At 38.5% G+C, this 22,483-nt stretch overlaps 1 protein-coding gene across 1 annotated transcript in view; it reads left to right on the forward strand.

Moving 5' to 3' along the window:
• Positions 1-1,205: 1,205 nt before the first annotated feature.
• LOC121855285 overlaps positions 1,206-22,483 on the forward strand; it is a gene marked incomplete in the record, with an annotated part of 205,963 nt that continues 184,685 nt past the window's right edge. The window contains 2 exon segments of the mRNA XM_042350203.1: positions 1,206-1,292; positions 3,836-3,893.

The following is a 22,483-nucleotide window of genomic DNA, read 5'->3' on the forward strand; positions in this document are numbered from 1 at the left end:
CTTCCGAGAAACGCCTTGCAGTAACTTCTATACCTTTCTAAAGAGCAATCAACCAATACTGAAAAAGATCCGATCTACAGAAAAGTATGCATAGGCACACCAAGTCACACACGCAGTGGGGTAAGAAAACTGCAGCTAAGGGAATGAAGATGTTCAGCCTTAAGCAAAGGTATTTTTTTTTAAGATTTCTATACCATGTACTGTAGTGGATTTCTCCCCTACAAACGCTTTGTCGCTGAGTAGCCGATCCCGCGAATTCCCCAGTGTATGCCTCGTGGTCTGGGTCAACCAGCGCCGCCATACATCACGGAGGTCAACTACTAAGCCACGCCTACCCCTCGCTATTTAAGACCTGACCTCGTGGTGATCTCTCTCTTTTTTTACCTACACCAACCAGCCAGCAACACCACCTCCTCCTACGCCTGCCTGGCGGTCCTCGCTCCCGCCGGCGAGCATGGCGACCCACAAGCTGGTCCTCCTCTGAGCACCCTCACCAACCAGCTCTCTCTGCATCACGCTTGTAACCATGCTGCCTTCCCAGCACCAAGCTGCATTGTACATCCAATACAACATGTATACAGAGAGCATATAGTGAGTTTTCTTTCTCCAACCCATCCTGAGTGTGAACACAAACATCTCGTACCCCACAGTACTATGTTGTATATTAGCCTGTGTGTGCCGGGCGGGGGGGATGTCTTCAGGAGCGTCCTCTTTTTTGAATGTTCAGATATGGCAACCCTATTCTCCATCCCATCCTAAGTGTGAACCAATATCTCATAACCCTGCAGGAGCATCTCTAATTCCCCTATTTATAACAATACAAATTGAATAAACGAATCTAAATTACAACTTAATTTTCTTAGTGAAAACTGCAAGTGTTTTCTATTTTAACCGACGAGAAAGATATTTTCAAGTACAGTACACTAATGTTTATGTTAACCGCAGTAATGCAAGTAAACTGTATTGAAGTTAGTAATGAGTGCCAGGAACTCCTCTCACTGTGTGTATGATGTTCTCCCCAGTAGACACACTCCCCAAAGGTGCAAACATATTTTTATTTATCAAAATAATCATAACAAATATATTATTTTTAGTCTTAATTGTCAAGTATGTAATTATTATTAAAGATTTAAAATATTATATAAGACAAAAACACTAGAAATATTTGATAAAAACAATTGAATGAAAAAAGGAGGGTGGTGAAACGAACAGCTGCTATGCGCAGTACTAAAGATGGTCAGTGACTTTACAGATGTTACGTGAATCAGGGAAATAAGACGTCAAGATTACAGGTAAGAAAGTACATTTTGACAATGAATTCACAACTCTTAGTAACTTAAGGTATTTAAGAAGAAAATTGAAGTCATAAAATTTTTATTTTATGCCTGCAAACGTGGAAACTTAAGAATATTCGAGACCGGTGATGTGGGTCGGTAGGGGCATCTGCGATTGCTGATGGATTTCATGTGTTTTCATTCAGAAAGCACTAAAGTAATTGGCATAGTTATTATCGATATTTAAAATTGTACTCACATAGCGTACCTTTGAGAAGGATTTGTTGACACCTATTATTTTGAGATATAATCAAAGTAAATTTGGTGTCATGTTAGGTGAGGTTGTCAAGTGTGGGGGAGCTGCAAGGAGCGGGAAGTTAAAGGCAAAGGCTTGATTACAATTTATTCATCTACAACATTGTGCTTGCTTCAGTCACGTTACTAATATAATGAAGCCAACACATCTAAAAGACATGGTAAAGGTGTAGACAATGGCCACCACCAGATGGAATTATCCGAATTGGTTGAATTTTTTCTACACACGAATATCATGATAACTGTATTAAAAAAAATGGAAACGACAATTCATAGAACCTAATACAACCTGACCACCCAGGTTTTGTTAACCTAATAGAACCTAACATTCAGGGTTTGTTAGATCAGGTTCTATTAGGTTCTGTGCCAAATTTTTAAATGTATTTTTTTAATGTATTGCTAATAACATGATATTAAACACAAAAATGAAAATCTTAAACAACTTTCCTTAATATTGAGTTAATATACATCAGGCATCTGTGAACATAATGGTGAAATTTTAGTTATGCACCGGTCTTTCTCTTGCTGTTATTAATGTGTTTTTCGTGATGTTTAGACAATTCTAAGACCCCCTTTCTTCTGTGATATTTCAGCCGGAAATTAAGGGTAACCGAGATATTAATTTTTCAATATTATTAGATTTGGTCAGTCACAATTGTTGCCATTTGTTGTTTACGTCTCACAGAGAAGGTCTAACCACCCATCACGCAGTGCTCCTTCCCTCCGTGTTGGCTTCTTAAGCATCGACAGCACATGTGCGGAGGTTGGTGTGGGAGTTTCTTATTGGTTATAGCAATAGGAGACTTATAATTGGGCAAGAGTTTTTTGTCTTAGCCAATGAACAATGCGTCGGTACGTCGGGAGTGGAGATTTAATTTTTCACTACCAGAATAACCAGATATGGCTGAACAGGTGGAAATATTTGTGCCGACATTGTAATAGAGATTTTTTTTTACGTCAATTGCAGAGTTTCATCAGAAAAATAGTGTTAGGTTAGGTTTGGTTGGTTGATATTTTATTGGAAAATTTGCACTTGCACACCACACCCTGTTAGAAAGTCAAAAACATATTTCTCTAATGTATTTGTGTGTGTTTAGATCGAATATGACCTTCATTTCTGGCAGAAATTAGCTGTTTTTTTTTTAATCAAATTTTTTTCATTGGATGTTTTCGAAAAAAAATGGCTAAGCGAATAAAAAATACACCAAAAAACACTAGAAAAACAAAAACCAAACTTAACCCAACTGACTCACCATATGATGGAATCGCCTATTTTTTACCTTATTGGCCTGGTTGCTGACGTTGATTCTCACTTAATGGGGGGGTATAGGCGGGCAGTCTTGCACTTAGGACACTTTACTGAGGTTGGAAGAATGCCATGCGATTGAAAAAATGCTGTAGTTTCTTCTTTTTTCCCCAAAACTCACAATCAGCACCATATAATTGAAGTGACACCCATCGTAGACTTCCTTGGTCGGAAATGAAATTTAATTTTGAAATATGAGACCCAAAATAAAACTCGAATTTGATTGGGCCAAAAATACAGCGAATTAAACCCCAAATCATTTTAATTGGCTGCAAAAAAAAAATGCTTTTGATTGGCTGTGTGACGTGTATGGGAACGCGTGTGCGTGATGATTTATGAAGGAGAAACGCAAAGACCGGTGTGCATAAGTAAAAATTGACCGACATAATCGTTGGATGGTGTACTACAGTATATTGAAAGTTGTTGTTGTCCGTAATATGGAAGTCTTCCGCATTTTGAACATTTGTAAGTGTTCTTAATTAATCCATGGTCACAATTGAAAGATATCAAGCGAGATTCATCAAGAACTAGGTTTAATAAATCACGATATGAATAATCACAACCTTGGCACTTCTCCATGACATTCAAGAGACAGTGTTTCAAGTGATATACACCCCCTGTACACCTCCTTTGGGGGATACAGTACGTATAAATGTGAGGAGAGACAAGCAATGGAGAATTTTGACGACTGTTAACGGTATTCAAAACAATTAAAAGAGAATGGAATCAGTCTAAACTCTTAAAAGATCCTGAAAAAGTAAAAATAAGACACACATCATTTATTGGTTGTACTGTATATAGATGATATGAAAAGAAGGCTAAATGCATTTAATAACTAAACAAAAGAACATTAGACCAGTATTAACGTAATGTAAATTTAGTAAAGATGCGTATTTATTTAATTTAAAGGATCAGGATTAATGGTGCAAAATTTATACAGGTTTACAACAATGAACAATGGTGGAGGCAGGGAAATTGTGCTGCTGGACTCTTTAAAGGTATGAAAATGATTTGTGGCCTTGCAAATGCACCTTGAGACTTAATATTAATGCCATGTTTTTACCCCATAATTTCCCTCATCCTTCATGCCTTGCTCACTAGCAAGGAATTTATGATCATGGGATAGAGTACTTAAAAAATTCCCAAAAAATTGTTAAAATCATATTAGAAAGTTGTCGTTTCCTGTAAGAAACTTAAAAACGTCAAAACAACAAGAATGGCAACAAACAAGAAATTCAAGAAACTCCTCCTGGTGGTAGCCATTGTCTTCACCTTTACCAAACACACTGTATAAAATGACCTGAAAGTTAAAATGTGTGGGACAGTTGCATATGTTTCAGTGAGAATTGCCAAGTCTAGTTTAACAAAGTGCTCACAAGGTGAACGTTTGATGAGTGTTCAGGATTTAAATTGGTATTGTTGATAAATTCGTGCACCTCCTAATATTTATTGCCTTTACAGTTATTTTACAAAATTATGACGAGATTTGACCAACACTAGCACAGTTATAGATACATTCTGGAACCAGTACCGTACTTGCCAACAGTCCATAACTGTCCAAGCAGCTAACATGCCAATCAGTGGTGACGGGGATGGCTACACCCCATTTCATCACCAACCCGGTTCGTCACCAAAAAACCCATTTCATTACCAATATCAAATCCGTTTTGTTACCACTATCATACCGTTAGTGTGCTGGTATTAGAGTGACAAATTGTAAGTTATTATGCTACACTTATTGTGTAATACATAAATATGAATTATTTAATAAAGAAAACAATTAAAACATTGGTAAACAAACAAAATACAGAACAAATGAAAGTGATTTGGCACCAGTGCATAAACCACCGAGCAGCAAAGAACAATCTCGCCCTATACCTCCTTGCCCCTCTTCTTCACAGAGAAGCCTCATTGGTTGATTTGCAATTGCAACTAGTTGCTGAGCACAAGAAGAGCAAATCGTGACAAACAAGTCCGTCTCTGGAAGCTGTGGGAAGAATATGAAGAAAAATATATCACCACTTCTAATTTCCTAAAAAAAAATTCTCTTCTTCCAAGCTTGCATCGGTAATAACAATGTTTTTATTTTTTTATTTTAGTCTTTCACATATTGTTTAAGAGAGATTATTGCAGGCATATTAACAGTGTTTTTATTTTTGTTTTGTTTTAGTCTTTAATAAATTGTTTAAGTGAGACGCTTGCATGAGTAATAACGTTTTTATTTTTTATTTTCGTCTTTAATAAATTGTCTTCTTGAGATGCTTGCAAGATCCAATGTTTTGTTATGCCGCATAATTTCGTAATACAATTTTGTAAACTAGGTGTTTTGATTACAGAATTTTCTATCCCAAGCAACAGTTATTTTGTCAAATTTAGTGAAATTTTCGTGTACTGTATATACTATTGACGTATTAATTATGTAAGAATTTTCTGGAATGTATTGCCCTTGAAATGGTGATGGGAATGAACGCGGTGACGAAACGGGTAAAAACAGTGGTGACGAAACGGGTAAAAAATGTGGTGACGGAATGGGTTGGTGACGAAATAGGCACAACCCCATCAAACCTAACCAAACTTAACAGAGAATTAACCATTGTTCTGCCAACTGTTTACTCTGATGAAGGCCTGGGCTAAAGTTGAGGATCGTGTTCGTCTTCAGAGGCAGGGATAGGAGGTTGCTGTTGCACTAGGTCATCTTCCAAAATAATTGCTTTAAAAAAATAAATGTTTTTATAAATAAGGTCTTTATTATGCATTGGGCACTTGGGAGGAGACCTGGGCAAAACACAGTGCTCACAAAAAAAGTCTAAAGCCCTGTTGTTATTCTCATAGAACTCGAAAATAGCAGCAAAATACTTCCAGTTGCAGTGTACAATCAAAGACAAAAGTCGTGTTGCGGTTTGTCCGACGATTAAATATAACTCGTGAAACATTATGAGAGCCCTAGCACAAGGCAGATCGCACAAAAAGTATTTGCCCTTCGGCATATGTTTTCACCAAATTTCACGACACGACTTTTGTCTTTCATTGTACACACAGAGGCATGGTTGGCCAAGGACTGACTTTTCAAAATCAAATCTGCTGGGTTTTCCCTCAAGGTAGATGATTGGATGAGTTTTAATGATCTTAATTCATTGGCTGCAGCTCTCCCACAATGCACCTGCCAACGCATTTGCTATGCCCCCCCACGCTTTGGCAAAGGTGGGCACATGCAACTTTTTTTTTTGCCCCGCAACCGCAACTCTGCTGAAATAGTTTCACCGCAACCATTTTCAAAAAGTTTCGCTGCAAGCACAACCACAACGCACAATTTAAAAAATAAATAAACAAGTACTAAAATATAAAAAATTGCCTATTTACAAGTAAAACAAAATATAATTGATACAAAAAGTTAATACAGTGGGGTATGCTATAACGAACGGATCCTACTACGAATATTCCTATAACGAACGGTTTTACCTATAAAATTGAGAATGCTATTACGAACGAAACTCCTACAACGAACATTATTTAATTTTTTTTTTTTTTTCTAATTTATTGTTTTTTTATTACAAATATTAATGATATTCTTTATTTCAGGGGTTTAGATGCATATTTATGCACTTTTTTACAATTTTTACAATTTTATATTATATTTTTCAGTGTTAAGTGGTTGTATTTGGGGGCCTTGAACGGATTAATCCTATAACGAACGAATGCTATAACGAACAAGGTTCTAGAACCATTTAGATTCGTTATAGCATACCCCACTGTATCAATATTTTATTACAAAATTACAAAAAATGCCTCACTGCCACTGGCCTCGGTCTCAGTGGACTGGCTCTCAACAGTCTCGGTCACTTCAACTTCCATGTCCTGGTCGGCAGCGGCAGGATCACTGCTGCCGGCCACAGACTCCTTCTCGTTCCTCTTTGTCACAAAACGATCCATAATACTAGTAATAACAAGAAACAAAACAACAAGAAACTGACGCCTTAACTGCAGTGCTACTGACTGGTTATGATATGAATCATTCCTCCCTCCCCTTCCCTCATTGTAGTTGCCAGATTTCATCTTTCACATTAACTCTTAGTTTCTAGAGGGGGGGGGGTCTCATCTGGTTTACAGTTCAGAAACGGGCTGCCCGACCTGTATCATGTGTACACTGAATCATTCCGTCAGAAACATAAATTTTCGTAATGCGCGGCTCTAGGGATGCCCGTTTGTTTATACGGTTGTATTCCAATTTTCAAAATTATTGCCAAAAAATTTTTGATTTGTGCTTGTGCTTGAAAATGCTTGTAAAAGTTGTGCTGCAACCAATTCTGCAACTCTCTGGAAACATGTGCGGTGCAACTGCACGCGCAACCAAGAAAGTAGCGGCACAAGTTGCACCGCAACTTTTTGTGGCGCAACTGCCCACCTTTGCGCTTTGGTGACCGACCAAAATAGTTACAGTACTTTAAAAAATCAATACGGCCACTCCTCGACTTAGGACAGGGATAGGGACCCAAATCCAGGTTGTAAGTCAAATTGGTCGTGAGCCGTAAATGCGGAGATAATACATAAAAATTCTAAAATGGGTGTCTTTTTCTTCTCAGCACCACACAACTCTCACTTTCAAGCATGCCAGCCATTTTAAAGGGAATTACAAATGAAAATTTTGTCAGTACACAGCGCGATCACTAACGCTGGGACTCGAAAATACGTAATTTGAAAAAAAAATTTGTACGACTGGGGCGGTCATATGTCCGGGTGGTCGTAAGTCGAGAAGGTTGTAAGTTGAGGAGTAGCTGTATTACGATGAGTAATTTCTGATGGATGTTTATAGAAGAAAAGTAGCTTAGAATTGCATAAGGCAAGTGGTAGGGCCATTAGTATTGTTGTGCATGAGTTCGGTGTTAATACGAAAAAATACCATCTCGTGATTATCCGTGCCATATTATCCTTTGGGATTTTGCCGGGTATTACAGTATTTTAATTTTGGTCATCCTGGGCAAAGTCCCCACCAGAGAGAAGGGGGGGGGGGTCCAGTTAAGTTAGATATAGTTCCTGGGGGTATGATTATCATTTCAGTCATCCAGTGAATTATAGGGGGGTTTGGATATCCGAATACAGGGATGACCGAACTATAATTTTACCAGTCAATTTATGATATTAGCGAGGTTTATAATTTTCCATAAAAAAATAAGTTTTTCATATGGTTCTTGTGATTCGAACGAATCTGACCTTTATTTCTGGTGCTAACCGCCATAACCTAACCGAAACTTGGCTACTATCCTAAATTGACCATTTTACCTTCCTTAGTTCAATGGCCAGGTTAGGTTAGATATCTAATGCAAGGATAAACATAAGAACATAAGAATGGAGGAAACTGCACCGGGCCTATTGGCCCATACTGGGCAGTCCCATTTAGACCCAACCCCTATTGCTCATATATCCATCCAACCTATGTTTGAAGCTATCCAGCGTCTTCGAGTTAATGATGATATTTGGTAACTTGTTTCACTCGTCCACTACTCTATTTCCAAACCAATGTTTACCTGCTTCGTGCCTAAATCTAAATTTGTCTAATTTAAAACCATTGTTACGAGTTCGCTCCTGGTTGGATAGTTTGAGTACCTTTGTTTAGTCCTGACTTCACTTATAAACCTCTTATCATATCGCCCCTCACTCTACATCTCTCGAGGGAGTGCAAATTAAGATGCTTTAACCTGTCTCTGTACTCAAGGTTCCTAATGCCTGGGATTACTGTAGTCTTGTCATTCTCCTCTGAATTCTTTCCAAGGATTCTATATCCATTCTGTAATACAGTGACCAGAATTGAACTGCGTAATCCATATGAGGTCTCACAAGCGCAAGATATAGTTTAAGGATGACCTTGCTAGTCTTGTAACTATCACTCCTTTGTATTAACCCAAGTACTTTATTAGCTTTGTTTCGAGCAAATAGTATTGTTTACTTGGCTTAAGATTCCTACTTATTACTCCTAAATCTCTCTGTTGGATTTCTCTATAACATTGTTGTTCATCTGGTATCTGGTTTCCCTGTTTACATCTATACTGAGTACTTTACATTTGTCCACATTGAATTCCATCTGCCATTTATCAGACCATTCAAAAAATTTGTTTAGATCTTCCTGTAGTTTTGCGGAGTCCTCGTCAGATTTAATTACACGCCCTATTTTAGTGTCATCAGCAAATTGACTTATGTTGCTGTCTATGCCGATATCTATGTCTTTTATGTATATAATAAATAATAATGGTTCAAGTACTGAGCCTTGGGGAACTCCACTAGTGACGTTGCTCCGATCGGATTTAGTGCTGTTAATGCTCACTCGCTGTTTCCTGTCCTGAAACCACGCCCTAATCCATATCTCCTTTAATGCCATGAGCCTCCACTTTTCTTATTAGTCTTTCTTGGGGGACTCTGTCGAAGGCTTTGCTAAAGTTGAGATGTACCACATCATAATTGTGCCCCTTGTCCACTGATTCGAAAACAGCTGAAAAGAAGGTTAATAGATTAGTTAGACATGAACGCCCGCTTGTGAAGCCATGTTGGGAATCATTGATCAACTTGTGCTTCCCCAGGTGATTTCAAATACAGAGTTTAAAATGATTGCTTCCAGTAATTTGCTTACAATGGATGTTAGACTGATTGGACGGTAGTTACAGGATAGTGATCTATCTCCCTTCCTGAAAATCGGTATTACATTTGCTATCCTCCAGGATTCTGGTACTACACCCGTTTTTAAGGACATGTTAAACAACTTTGCTAAGGGCATACTAAGCTCTTCCTTACATTCGTTTAATACTCTGGCAAATATCTCATCGGGACCTGGTTACTTATTAGGCTTTAGTTTGACTATTTGCTTTCTAACATAGTTACTAGTCACTACTATCTCTATCTTTGTGTAGAGTCAGTGCCTCGGGTATCATGTTTAAATTTTCGGTGGTGAAAACTATTGAAAAATATTTATTCAGATTTTTGCTCATTTCTCCGTCGTTATCAGTTAGCTCGCCGGTATCTTACTTTATTGGTCCAATCTTTTCTCGTGTTTTAGTTTGATACATTTGATAGAATACCTTGGGGTTTGACTTCGCCTCCCTTGCTGCCTTCAATTCATTATTCCTCTTTGCTTTTCTTATCTTGGTCTTAACCCTACCGGCTAATACCTTATAATAATCTCGGAGGTAAACTTCACCACGATTTATTGTCCTACCTATTGCCTTCCTTTGTCCAAAAATATTCTTTAAATAATTATTTATCCATTTAGGGTCATTGTTGTTTGATCTGAGTTTTCTGTATGGTATGTTCTGCCTTTGTGCACTAAGTAACTCATTACAGTATTTAAATTGTTGTGTAACTCGTCCAGCTCGGATGTTATCAGGTCATCTTCAACTGTCAGGTGAGGTCGCCCTCTATGGGTACATTGTGTGAGGTCACATCATGTGAGGTCATGTAATTTACCCCCAAGCGTGGTACCCCTTCTCTCAGCTGCCTCTTCAAACTATCAAAATTTGCCCTTCTGAAATCTGGGACTTCAGTGGAATTTTCCTTGCGGCTGCCCTGAAATTCTAATTTAAATCTTATTTCTTTGTGATCGCTGTTGGCAAGTTTGTTCCCTACCTCGACATTACTAATGAGGTTTTCTCTGTTTGAAAGAACTAAATTGAGTATACTATTACCCCGAGTAAGTTCGGTTATACGTATGTTGGCTAAGGAAACCGTCCTGGATTGTTTCAAGAAAATCCTCTGATTCTGAGTTACCCGTAAGGTCAATCCAATCTATTTGGCTAAAGTCAAAGTCGCCTACTATACAGACTTTGCTATGTATGAAAGCCCTGCGCATTTCATCCCAAATAAATCTCTCATTAACTCAATCAAGATTAGGTCTATATATTACTCCTGTGATTAATTTTTCCCTACCATCGATTAATTCTATCCAAATTGTTTCTGTATTCTCCTGTTTTTATTTCCTTATTTATTTCACACTCCAGATTATCCCTGACTTAGATTGCTACTCCGCCTCCTTTCCTAATCTGCCTATCGGTTTGGAATGATTTGTAACTTGCAATTTGGTATTCGACAGGTAACTCACGTGAGTCTAGGTTTATCCATGTTTCGGTGAATGCTATTATATCGATTTTTCGGTACATACCAATGTCCTGATTTCATCCATTTTGTTTCGCATGCTTCTACTGTTTACGTAGTAGACATTTAAGTTAGTCGTGATCTGAGTCCTCTCTTTGTCGCGTTTAGGTTTTAACTCCCTGCCTAATTTAGTTTTGTCATCGTTCCTAGTACTATTTCTCTGTAACCTTTCACTTTGCTTACCCGCTCCCACTGCTGTCTCCTCCACCCCCATGCTCATATGCTCTTCTAGCAGTTTAAAGACTTTGATATCCCTGGCTGCCCTCTCGAGAGAGCCAGCTAGGGTTGCCACCCCATCCCTAGACAAATGCACCCCATCCCTAGCATAAAGGTCCCTTCTGTCGTAAAAGTTGTCCCAGTTGTCAATGAATGGGACTGATATTGACTTGCAATATCTGTCAAGACGGCCATTGACACCAACTGCCCTTGACAACCATTCATTGCCAACTCTCCTAGGCAGGACCCCACATATGATAGGGATCCCTCCCTTCACCCTAATACTTTCTATAGCTCTCCTGAACTTATCAAGAAACTCCTCATTCCAACACTGGCCAATATCATTGTCTCCTGCACTAAGGCAGATAATGGGTTTGTTCCCATTACCTGACAAGATATTGTCCATCCTGTCAACTACAGTGGTCCTTCGGTTAACGAACGGTTCAATTAACAAAATTTCGGTAAACGAATTACCTCCCATAAGGATTTTCAATTCGGTTAACGAACAAAACTTTGATTAACGAAATCCTTACGACAAACACGTTTTGTTGTGAGCAACAGCTGATCAGCTGATGGGCTAGTCTGCCAATACAGTAATCTGTTCTATGTTTACATTCGTTTCCAGTGGAGTAAATATCAAGAAAGTTGTGCTCTTTAATATTTTTGCATATTTTATATTAAAATTATAAGTCATTTTAAAATTTATTTACATTTTGATAATACAGTAAAAGTCCAAAAATCCGGATGCCAGAAATCCGATCCACCCGAGAATCCGGACTTTTCAAAAACTATTTTTTTTTTTTTTTAGCGGGCTATTGTGTCTATGTGCGCATGCGTGAGCGCCACAGCTGCACAGCGACAACAAGCGACCATGTGGTCGCCACTTTAAAACGAGCAATCAAACTGTGACAACATACCGTATATACTTGTCTATAGCCCCCCCTCGTTTATAGGTCGACCCTGATTTTTTGACCAAGAAATCGTTAATTTATGATATTCCTCGTTTATAGTTCGACCCATGTTTTTGAGGGTAATGGAACAACAAAACCTTCAGTAAAAACGCTCTACGTCTTATAAACTGAGGCTCGCCGTGCCTGAAACACGAGTGCCGAAGGCAAATTGTTTACCATTTATTATTACGACACTTTACACTGAAACGCGGGTAGTTTCAACAAAAATATTGCATATTTCCATTCAAGTATTTATTCAAGTCAATTAGGAGGGAATATTATTGTAATACAACAGTTTTTTAACTAAACCATTCGAAAAGCGATTACGGTAACATCTTTTGAACGAAAGTGAAAGTCAGTTTTCGTCACGATTTTATCCCACTTTCCACTGTAATACGTACGTAATTTCAGCAAAAATATTACATTTCCGTGAATGTATTATATCAAGCACAATATGAATAGAATATCATTGTAATATAAGAGAATTTTAACCGAAACTATTAAAAAAAACGAGTAACATCTCAAGAACATCGGAAGTTTAGGTAAAGTCTTTTGTTTTCGTCATGTATTTTATCCTATTTTACATTGAAATACGTCACGTTTCAGCAAAACTACTATTTATTTCCGAGAATATATTCATTCAGGCGCAGTTTAGGTAAAATATACGTGTGATGTAATAGTTTTTTAACTGAAAACGATTCGAAAAACACGTACCCTCTAGCCCTGTTCAAGGAGAGGACTGGGAGAAGTTGTTTGGTGCTGCAGACGATGACAAGGAAAATGATTTTGATGGATTTTAATGAACATATTCAGAAATATGGTATCGTAGTATTTATTCAAGTCAATTAGGATAGAATATTATTGTAATACAACAGTTTTTGAACTGAAAACCATTTGAAAAGCGATTACGGCAACCTCTTTTGAACGAAAGAAAGCGAAAGTCATTGTTTACGTCACAATTTTATCCCACTTTCCACTGTAATACGTACGTTCCGCAAAAATATTACATTTCCGTGAATGCATTATATCGAGCACAGTATGAATAGAATACCATTGTAAGATAACAATATTTTGAGTCCTACTCTTTCCATTTACAGAGTACTGTACAAGCCCATAATAATGGCTCCTAAAGTAGATAAACTTCGTTGTGTGAAGAGAAAGAAGAACACATTGAAATTGAGTGACAAACCTGAAATAATTAAGAAACTAGAACGTGTTGTGAGCAATGCGGTTCTAATGGAAACATATGACATTGGAAAGTCTACAATTTGTGATATAAAAAAGGCAAAGAATAAAATTCTAGAATTCACAGCTTTTTCATTAAAACTGCTCGTTTTGATAACTGAAGCATGCTATATTTGCTAATGAATAAACTATCAAAATGTACCTGTTCTTCTCTTCTTTATTCCTCCTTAAATTTGAATTTTAAAAGTACTGCCTGAGAATCCGGAAAATCCGAAAATCCGGACCGACCCAATCCCCAAGCAGTCCGGATTTTTGGACTTCTACTGTATATGCAGTAGGGTGTGACAGTTGCCCCAACTTTGTCCTACAATGCTGTTTAAAATTTTGGTGTTGCATATTGACATAAAAAATACCCACGTGCAATTTTTTGAAGATTCATGCATATTTGAGTGAGCACCAGCAATTTGAAAAATAGCATATGCGCCTATATATAAGATTACACAATCATCATAAGGGATATTAACACAAATCATTTGCCTGTCTTAATTAAAAGCTGTTATCACTAACACAAAAAAGTTAATCATTCTTATTCTCTCATGGTACATTAAGGGGTTTTATCATATATTCACAAGGTATTATTTCTCTAGAGCAAGAAACCATGATTTCTGTTCGGAAACATGATAGTTTGTGCGGATTAGGAACATGGAGTTTGTCATTTTCAACTACTTGAAGGACTTCTTGAAAGCGCTCCTCATCTCTGGCAACATTAAGAAAGTCATGGCAAAGTTTTACACCACGCTCTGCAGCCTCATTGACGACCTGAAGCTTGTCCACAACCCGTTTCATGTTCAGGTAGTCGTCATGATCCACCCATTCACTGGCTGGACTGTGGAGAAACTGATAGGGCATGCCTAAAATGGTGAAGAACCGGCTTGAGTCAGGCCCAATTAGGTCCACCAGGGCAGTGCCACTTTCTGGGACAGGGGGAAGATATGGCTTTCCATAGCCCAATGATTTAGCCTTCATGGCAAAGAAGGGCCTTCCTCATCTCCTCTTTTGTCCTTTCTTGTACTTGGGACGAGAACAAAGCCAGTGGGGCCAACTCCTCAGTTAGGTACCAAGTGCCACACGTGCTTTGTCAACTATTGTGGCGTCATATGGGGCAAATTCAGCCAAGGTTTCGACCAAATTCAAGTCATTCAGTGGCGCACTTGCTGGAATGGGGCAAACAATCCACCATGGGACATAAACAGCGACTGTGAACACAGCAAACCGTTCTAACTTGCTGATTTGACTTTTAGTCACAACCTCGGCTTTGGGAAACTGCTCTTTGATCTGGCCTGACAAAAGAACAATCTTGAGGGTATAGAGCAGTTTAGCCATCCACCTTGCTTTGTGAAGTGCGCCGGGGTAGACCATCGTGAAGTTCACTGGCTCGGATCCTTTAGTTACAAGCAGCAGACAAAGCTCTACCAGCTCCTTGTAGTCGCCACGTGTAAATGGTTGGGCTAGAGATTCACGAAGAAGTCAGCCATCTCCTGCTGGCGCTCCTCAAACACACCAGGCATTGCGGGGTAGTAGTATTTCTTTTTTTCATTGTACGCCAGTTGAGAGAAATGGGTCTTGAACCTAGAAATGCAATTATTGGGATTATTGTATTTTGTACTAATCTGTAATATTGTTTACTGGGTATTAAGATTGATGTGATCGATCATTTGCTTGGTGTTAGTATATCTTATAAGTCTAATAAAAGAAATTCCACTAAATTTGTTCATTAGATAATAATATTCCTTGTTATTTTGTAAAGCCCACGGTGCTAGCTCAAACATTCACCGATCTCCAAGAAAATTTACAGGGGTGTTTCCTAGATAAATACACAACACTAAAACTTTGAACAGCATTGTAGAACCATTTTTTTATTTTTGGAGGGTAACGGTCACACCCTAATATGCAGTACAGGGAACTATTTTTTTGTGCGCCCATCAGACGCCGGACTCAGCCACCAGGCGTAATTTGGGCTTTGTTGACAGTGGAGTGAGCATCTATTTTGTTGGTGTCTTGAATATTTTTGCATTTTTACATTAAAATTATTGGTCATTCTGAAATTTAGTTAACGTATTGATAATATATCGCGCAGTGCAGTGTTGATTTAAATAAAATAATCTAGAATTACACCTGTTGAACTTAAAATTTTATTGGTGAAATGACGGCATCAAGCATGGGTCCCCTGAAAGGTGATTTCTCCCCCATCCCCACTTCCTTCTCTTCTTCCCTTTCCTCACCTCCACTTCTAATTTCCATCATCATCAACCAGGAAACTTCTACATACACACCTCAAAGTAAGTGTACTTTACTGCATTTATTTTTGGTTTGTATGTAATTTTCGGTGAGCTGGAACCAATTACCCAAAATCCCATGAAACAATGGATTCGGTTAACGAAATTTTCGGTTAACGAACGACCCTCTGGAATGAATTGTGTTCGTTAACTGAGGGACCACTGTATTTTATTAATATTTAAGGTTGACAACCCTTTATCCGAAATTCCTAAAAACGAAAACCAATGAAACCCGAAAGTTTGTGTGGAGCAAATTTTTTTATTTATATATTTATTTTTATTTTTTATTTTATTTTATTTTATTTATTTTTTTAAATATATAGGGATCAGCCCACCCGGGCGCAGGTCACTGACCCACATTGGGGCCTGGGAGGCGAAAATGTAATAATAATAATAATAATATTTTATTTACTATGAATAATAATAATTATTCATAGTAAATAAAATTTATAAAAAATATACGAAAAATAAAATAAAATAATGATAACAATAATAGTAATAATAATAAAATAATAATAATGAAATTAATAATAATAACAATAATACAGGTTGTACCTCTCTAGTCCGGCAACCTCGGGACCTGACCGGTGCCGGACCATGGAAATTCACCCTTTTCCTGGATAGATAGTGACTTGTGCTTATGCCTGGAAGCACTAGCACCACTTTCTCTGCGTCATGGTCTCTTTGAAGACATATTGAAGGGTTAAATGTCGTATAGTAGCGTCTCAAATTCCGCGAGTTTTTAATTCTTAACGTATTTTATTGGAACACAAAAAAATAAACAAATAAAAATTTTGACGGCGGAAACTTGAATTTCGACGGGTTTGAACGGCCCGCCAACGTGCAGACGACGTGCATAATCGTGTAAACAGCGTCATTTCTCTTATGTACAAAAGATTCATTATTGTTTATTACTGAATGTCTTTTTTATTGAATTAATGTTTATGTGTGCAAAATGAGCAATAAAATTCATTAATAATACATAGAAATTAAAACACGCGAGGAAATGACACAGCATTGTTTTTGTTGATTACAAAACCAGTGACTGACTGGTTCTACATATAAAACTGAAGAAAATAAGACCTTGGTTGTAGCTGTAGTAAAATTAATATGGTTGTTTTAAGTAATGTTATTTAATGTTAATAAATGGAACAATAGAAGTAGCTAACGATAATGGTAAAGAAAAAAGAGAGATCGCATATGTAAGTGTGCATGCTCACACTTGAAAACATATCATCATTACTTTACATAAGAATATGAAAGCAACACTAATTTACTGTTCATATATATTTTAATTAATGTTTCTGAATTTGTTTTTATTGAATTAATGTACGTGTGTGCAAAATTAACAATACAATTTATTAATAATACGTGGAATATTAGAGGAGACGAGACGGCTGCCGGCATTGTTTATGTTAAAGCTTACGAAACCAGTGACTGATTGGTTCTACATATAAAACTGAAGAAAATAAGACCCTGATTGTAGCTGTAGTAAAATTAATGTAAAAAATGAATATGGTTGCTTAAAGTACCTGTAATTTTATTTAATGTTAATAAATGGAACAATATAAGTAGCTAACCATTAATGGTAAAAAAAAAGTGAGACTGCTCGTATGTAAGTGTGCACATGTGAAAATATATCATCATTACTCTACATAAGAATATGAAAGCAACACTTATTTACTGCTCATATATATTGAAGGGTTAAATGTTGTACTCTGTATAGACAAGCAGATTCAGATTTCAGATTTGCCCCCGAGGGGGCTAGTTTATTGGGCACCCCCTTACATCCTGTGCAACGTGAAGCGCAGAAGCGTTTACAGCGCCCAACAGGGAAGTATGAAAAGTTCATACTTGCCTTTATGACTCGTACATTAAGGGCGTAAAAGCCTGAAGGGTCATAGGTTCTGTCAAGTTACATAAAGTGAGAGAATGATGAGTGTGTGGGGGGAAAGTTCCCGGTACATTTTATCTGTTTATGGCAAAGAGTGGCAGGTCCCTAATAATGTCAAATGCCAGGCCTGTGACTAGGAGGAGGGATATCTGGTCTGGGAGGGAAGAGGTGTTGGTAACGGCTGGGATAGACAAGCAGAGAGAGAGATTGAGTGCAGCCGAACTGCCGTATGTAAACAAATCTTAATTTCCCGGGGCTTTTTTGTTTTTTGTTTTAAGGGGATTAGCCCACCCGGGCATAGGTCACTGACCCACATTGGGGCCTGAGGGGCAAAAATTTAATACTCCTGTAATAATAATAATAATTCAGAGAAGTAAAAAAAAAACTGCCTATCTACCTATTGGACAAACTAAAATCGTTCCGGACCACGGGAGTTTCCGGACCACAGAATGCCGGACTAGAGAGGTACAACCTGTACTGTAATAATAATATTAATAATAAAGAAATACAAGAATGAAAACAAGATCAAAAGTGAGAAACACGACCTAGACCCATGAATTATTATTATTATTTCTATTATTATAATTATTATTATTATTATTATAATTATTATATTTTAGCCCCTCAGGCCCCAGTGTGAGTCAGTGACCTGTGCTCGGGTGGGCTGATCCCTGTATACAGTGGTTCCTCGGTTAATGAACATAATTCGTTACAGAAGGTCGTTCGTTAACCAAAAATTTTGTTACCGATACCATTGTTTCAATGGGATTTTGGGTAATTGGTTCCAGCTCACCGAAAATTACATACAAACTTAAAATAAATGCAGTAAAGTACACTTACTTTGAGGTATGCATGTAGAAGGCTCCTGGTTGATGATGATGATGGTGGGAATTAGAAGTGGGGGTGGAGGAGAAGGGAGAAGAGAAGGCAGTGGGGTGGAAGAGAAGACCTTTACAACTAAAAACCTGGAACGTCAATGTGGCATTTAAAAACTCATGCACTGTTAAACAAATGTTAATCAAGAACTCCCCCAACAACACAATTGGTTGCATTTATAAAGTTCCTTGCAAGGAATGTAATATGTTTTACTTAGGCCAGACAGGTAAAGATCTTGTAACTAGACTTAAACAACATAAATATAGTGTTAGGACAGGCCAGGAATCCAATGCTCTGTTTGTTCATTTGAGGGATAACAACCATTGCATTGACTGGGATAATGCCTCCTCAATATTACCATGTAATTCAATTGATAGTAGGAACATCATAGAATCTAGTCTTATTAAACATACCGAAGCATTCAACATGAATTTGAGTAACGGCATGTACAAGCTGGACAATTTTGTAATTAAGAAGATTTGTGATCAGGTGAAAAGGCCGGGTCACTTGACCATCTGACCTGACCACCAACCGTTGTGTGCTATTTAAAGATTAGTAGGATCATTACCTAATACCTGACCATTGTGGACCTGGTCTCACCCTCCTCTGTATATATACACCTTGATTTGTATTACTCTCTCTAGTCTGTACGCACCCCTGAAGATGTGAATTACACGAAAGCGCTTGGGAACTTCGTGTTTTCTTCTTTCCTTGTGGTTATCAGCATATATATATATATACTGTATATATATATATATATATATATATATATATATATATATATATATATATATATATATATATATATATATATATATATATATATATATATATATATATATATATACACATATATATACACACACACATACATACATACATACAGTTGTACCCCGCTTTACGCGGTCAATTGAACCCACAGGGTACCGTGTTAAGTGAAGTTAAGTGAAGACCGCGTTAAGTGAACAACAGAACATATGGGATTAATTCCAATAGAGACTGGCCGGCCCCCAAACTCTACTTTTTCCGACACAATACCTATGTTCTAGTAAAAATAACATCTTAATTTTATGATGGTACATGCACACAATTAATACTTAAGAGAAATAGAGAAATACAGTCGCCAAGTTAATGTCCATTCAAATAATGGACTCAACTCCCTCCCCCTCTTCTCACACTACACTGCTGGCTCTTCCCTCTCTGAGAAATTTTTGGGGGAAAACCACTAGATTTTAATAAATAATACCTCAAACTAAAGTTAGGATAATATAATTGACATTGCTGGATTCCTTGTAAGACCAGGAATATTTTGAATAGAAATTTCATATATTTTGCACAAAAGATAACGTATTTACTCAGAGTAAACATTATATCTAAAATTTGTATGTCATGCAAAATCTATGATGTTTATATTCAAAATGATCATCAAATTGTAAGAATTCCAGCAATGTAAATTATATTCTGGCCGGGTAATTTGTATGAATTTTATGAGCTAAATAAAAAAGAAAAAAATATAATACTTCACGGCGTATATGAGTAGATGAACAGCGTTAAGTGAAAGTTCGGTTCTGGCGAGGCACCGCGTATATGAGAAATCGCGTTAAGTGAAACCGCGTAAAGCGGGGTAATACTGTATGTATGTATGTATGTATGTACAGTAATACCCCGCTTAACGCGGTTTCACTTAACGCGATTTCATGTATACGCAGTGCCTCGCCAGAGCCGAACTTTCACTTAACGCGGGCTTTTTCCACGTATACGCGCAGAGTGTCCGGCTCGAGATGCTATTTTTAGATTCGCGCCACCCGCCTGCCTGCCTGCTCTCGCCTCTCCCTCCTCCTCCCTCCCTCCCTCCCGCCTCCCTCCGCCTGGGCAAGCCGCGCTGTAAGGTTGCGCAGTGTGTGTGTCTTCTACTAACGTAAGTGTTACACCTAACTTTTAGTTTTCCTAACCTAACCTTTATTTTTCCTAACTTAACCTATATATATATATACACACACAGTCAACCCTCACTTTATGCGGTTAATTCAACCCACAGGGTACCGCGGAAAGTGAGAAACGCGTAAAGTGAACAACATAACATATGGGATTAATTCCAATAGAGACCGGGCCGACCTCCAAACTCCACTTTTTGACGACCCACAACTATGTTGTAGTAAAAATATTATCTTAACTTTATGATGGTATGAACAAACAAGTAATATAGAAGAGGTTAGGTTAGGAAAAATAAAGGTTGGGGTTAACACTTACGTTAGTAGAAGAGATGGATCGGCGTACGGGAATGGAGGCTGGTTCCGAGGCAGAGGGCAGGCTACTGGCCCTCAGGTGAGTCACCATCACTGTCATCAACACTTGTCAGGGCCTCCCTGACAAATCCCTCAAAGTCATCATCACTGTCTCTACCTCTGTCTTGGGCTGGCTGTGGTGGGTTGCGGGCGAAGAAATCTGTTATGCTTTGCTGACGGCTGGTGTTGATGTTGTCGTGATACACCTTGATGTAGGGCTCCATAGTCTGCAACAGCTGGGTTGTGAAGATTTCATACCTGTTTGCGTCAGGGTCGTCGGAAAGGAGGAGCTTGACTTTCTCGATACACTCGATGGCACCCCTAACATTACTATGGGATAAGTGTTGTTCTTCTTGGGATGACGCACCACCTGCCTCTTCACTGACGTCATCATCATCTACCATCTCGTCGGTAGTCACATCAGGATCCCTTATCACCTCCAGGATGTCGTCGTTGGTGGTCTCGGAGAAGCCTGCAGCTGTAACACTCTGCGCAGCTTCTCTGGCAAAGTCCATTGCTACTGCAACAGTCTGAACCTCACCAGTCACAGATTGACTCTGCCTAACGGCCGGAATGCCTTGCAACACATGTCTCCATGCGTGACGAACAGTTGCTACAGACAGCTGATCCCATGCCTCCACCAAGAAGTTCATAGCTTTCTTGATGTTGAATATTCTCCAGAATTGTTTTAAAAGTACTTGTTGCTCTGCCAACTGTTGATCCTCGTCGTCTTCGCTCTTGCTATCGGTGGTGGTGTCACTCAGGTTACGCAACTCTTCCCTGGTGTTGGTGTGGTCATTCAGGAGCTTGAATTTTTTAGTAGAGAATGCAGCTTTTACATTACAGATTAACTCTTGGTCATGGGCTGTAATATAGAAGTAGTGTTGGAAGGAAGGAAGACCACTTTTACGTTGCGGTGATGATCTAACAGTAGGGGCGAGTGTCCTGGTGCGTTGTCCAGCAGCATTAAAATCTTGATTGGCACATTCTGTTGCTCACAAAATTTCTTCACATCGGGAACGAAACAGTCATCAAACCAGGAGAGGGACAGTGTAGAGAACATCCACGCCTTACGTGCGGTCAGCCAGTGGACATTTAGCTTGGTCATGTCCATGTTCTTGTAGGCGTGCGGCTTGCGTGCTGTGTGGATTACCGATAACTTGAGCTTACAGGTACCGGAGGCATTGGTGGTAAACAGGACGGTGATGCGCTCCTTCTGCAACTTCCGGCCCCGACACTTGTTGGCAGTCTTGACAACGAAGGTCTTGGAAGGTAGCTTTTTCTAAATGAGACCAGATTCGTCCATGTTGAACACCTGTTCGTCGGTGTACTGTCCTTCCTTCATAATCTCACGTAAAATCGGAGGAAAATCCCTAGCCGCAACATGGTCAGCACTAGCTTCTTCACCACCAATGTTAATGTTGGTGATCTTGTTCCTCTTCTTAAACCTCTGTAACCACCCAGAGGAAGCATTAAAGGGTTTGGGCTCTACAATTCCCATCTTACGTGACACTGCTGCGTACAGTTCACGTGCGTACTCCTGAACTGAGCGCGTGTATACCGCCATGTTCCGTCTTGCCTGTCGAATCAAGTAGCTCACAAGTAATTTCTCCGTCTTGAGAAGCACCTGGTTGTGGCAATACTTGATCATAGAAGCACCTGTAGACTTTGTGATGTTCATGTGTTCTTTTATCTTGGCTGCATCCTTCTTGA

Source organism: Homarus americanus, unplaced genomic scaffold, assembly GCF_018991925.1.
Source record: "Homarus americanus isolate GMGI-L3 unplaced genomic scaffold, GMGI_Hamer_2.0 scaffold51859, whole genome shotgun sequence".
NCBI lineage: Eukaryota > Metazoa > Arthropoda > Malacostraca > Decapoda > Nephropidae > Homarus > Homarus americanus.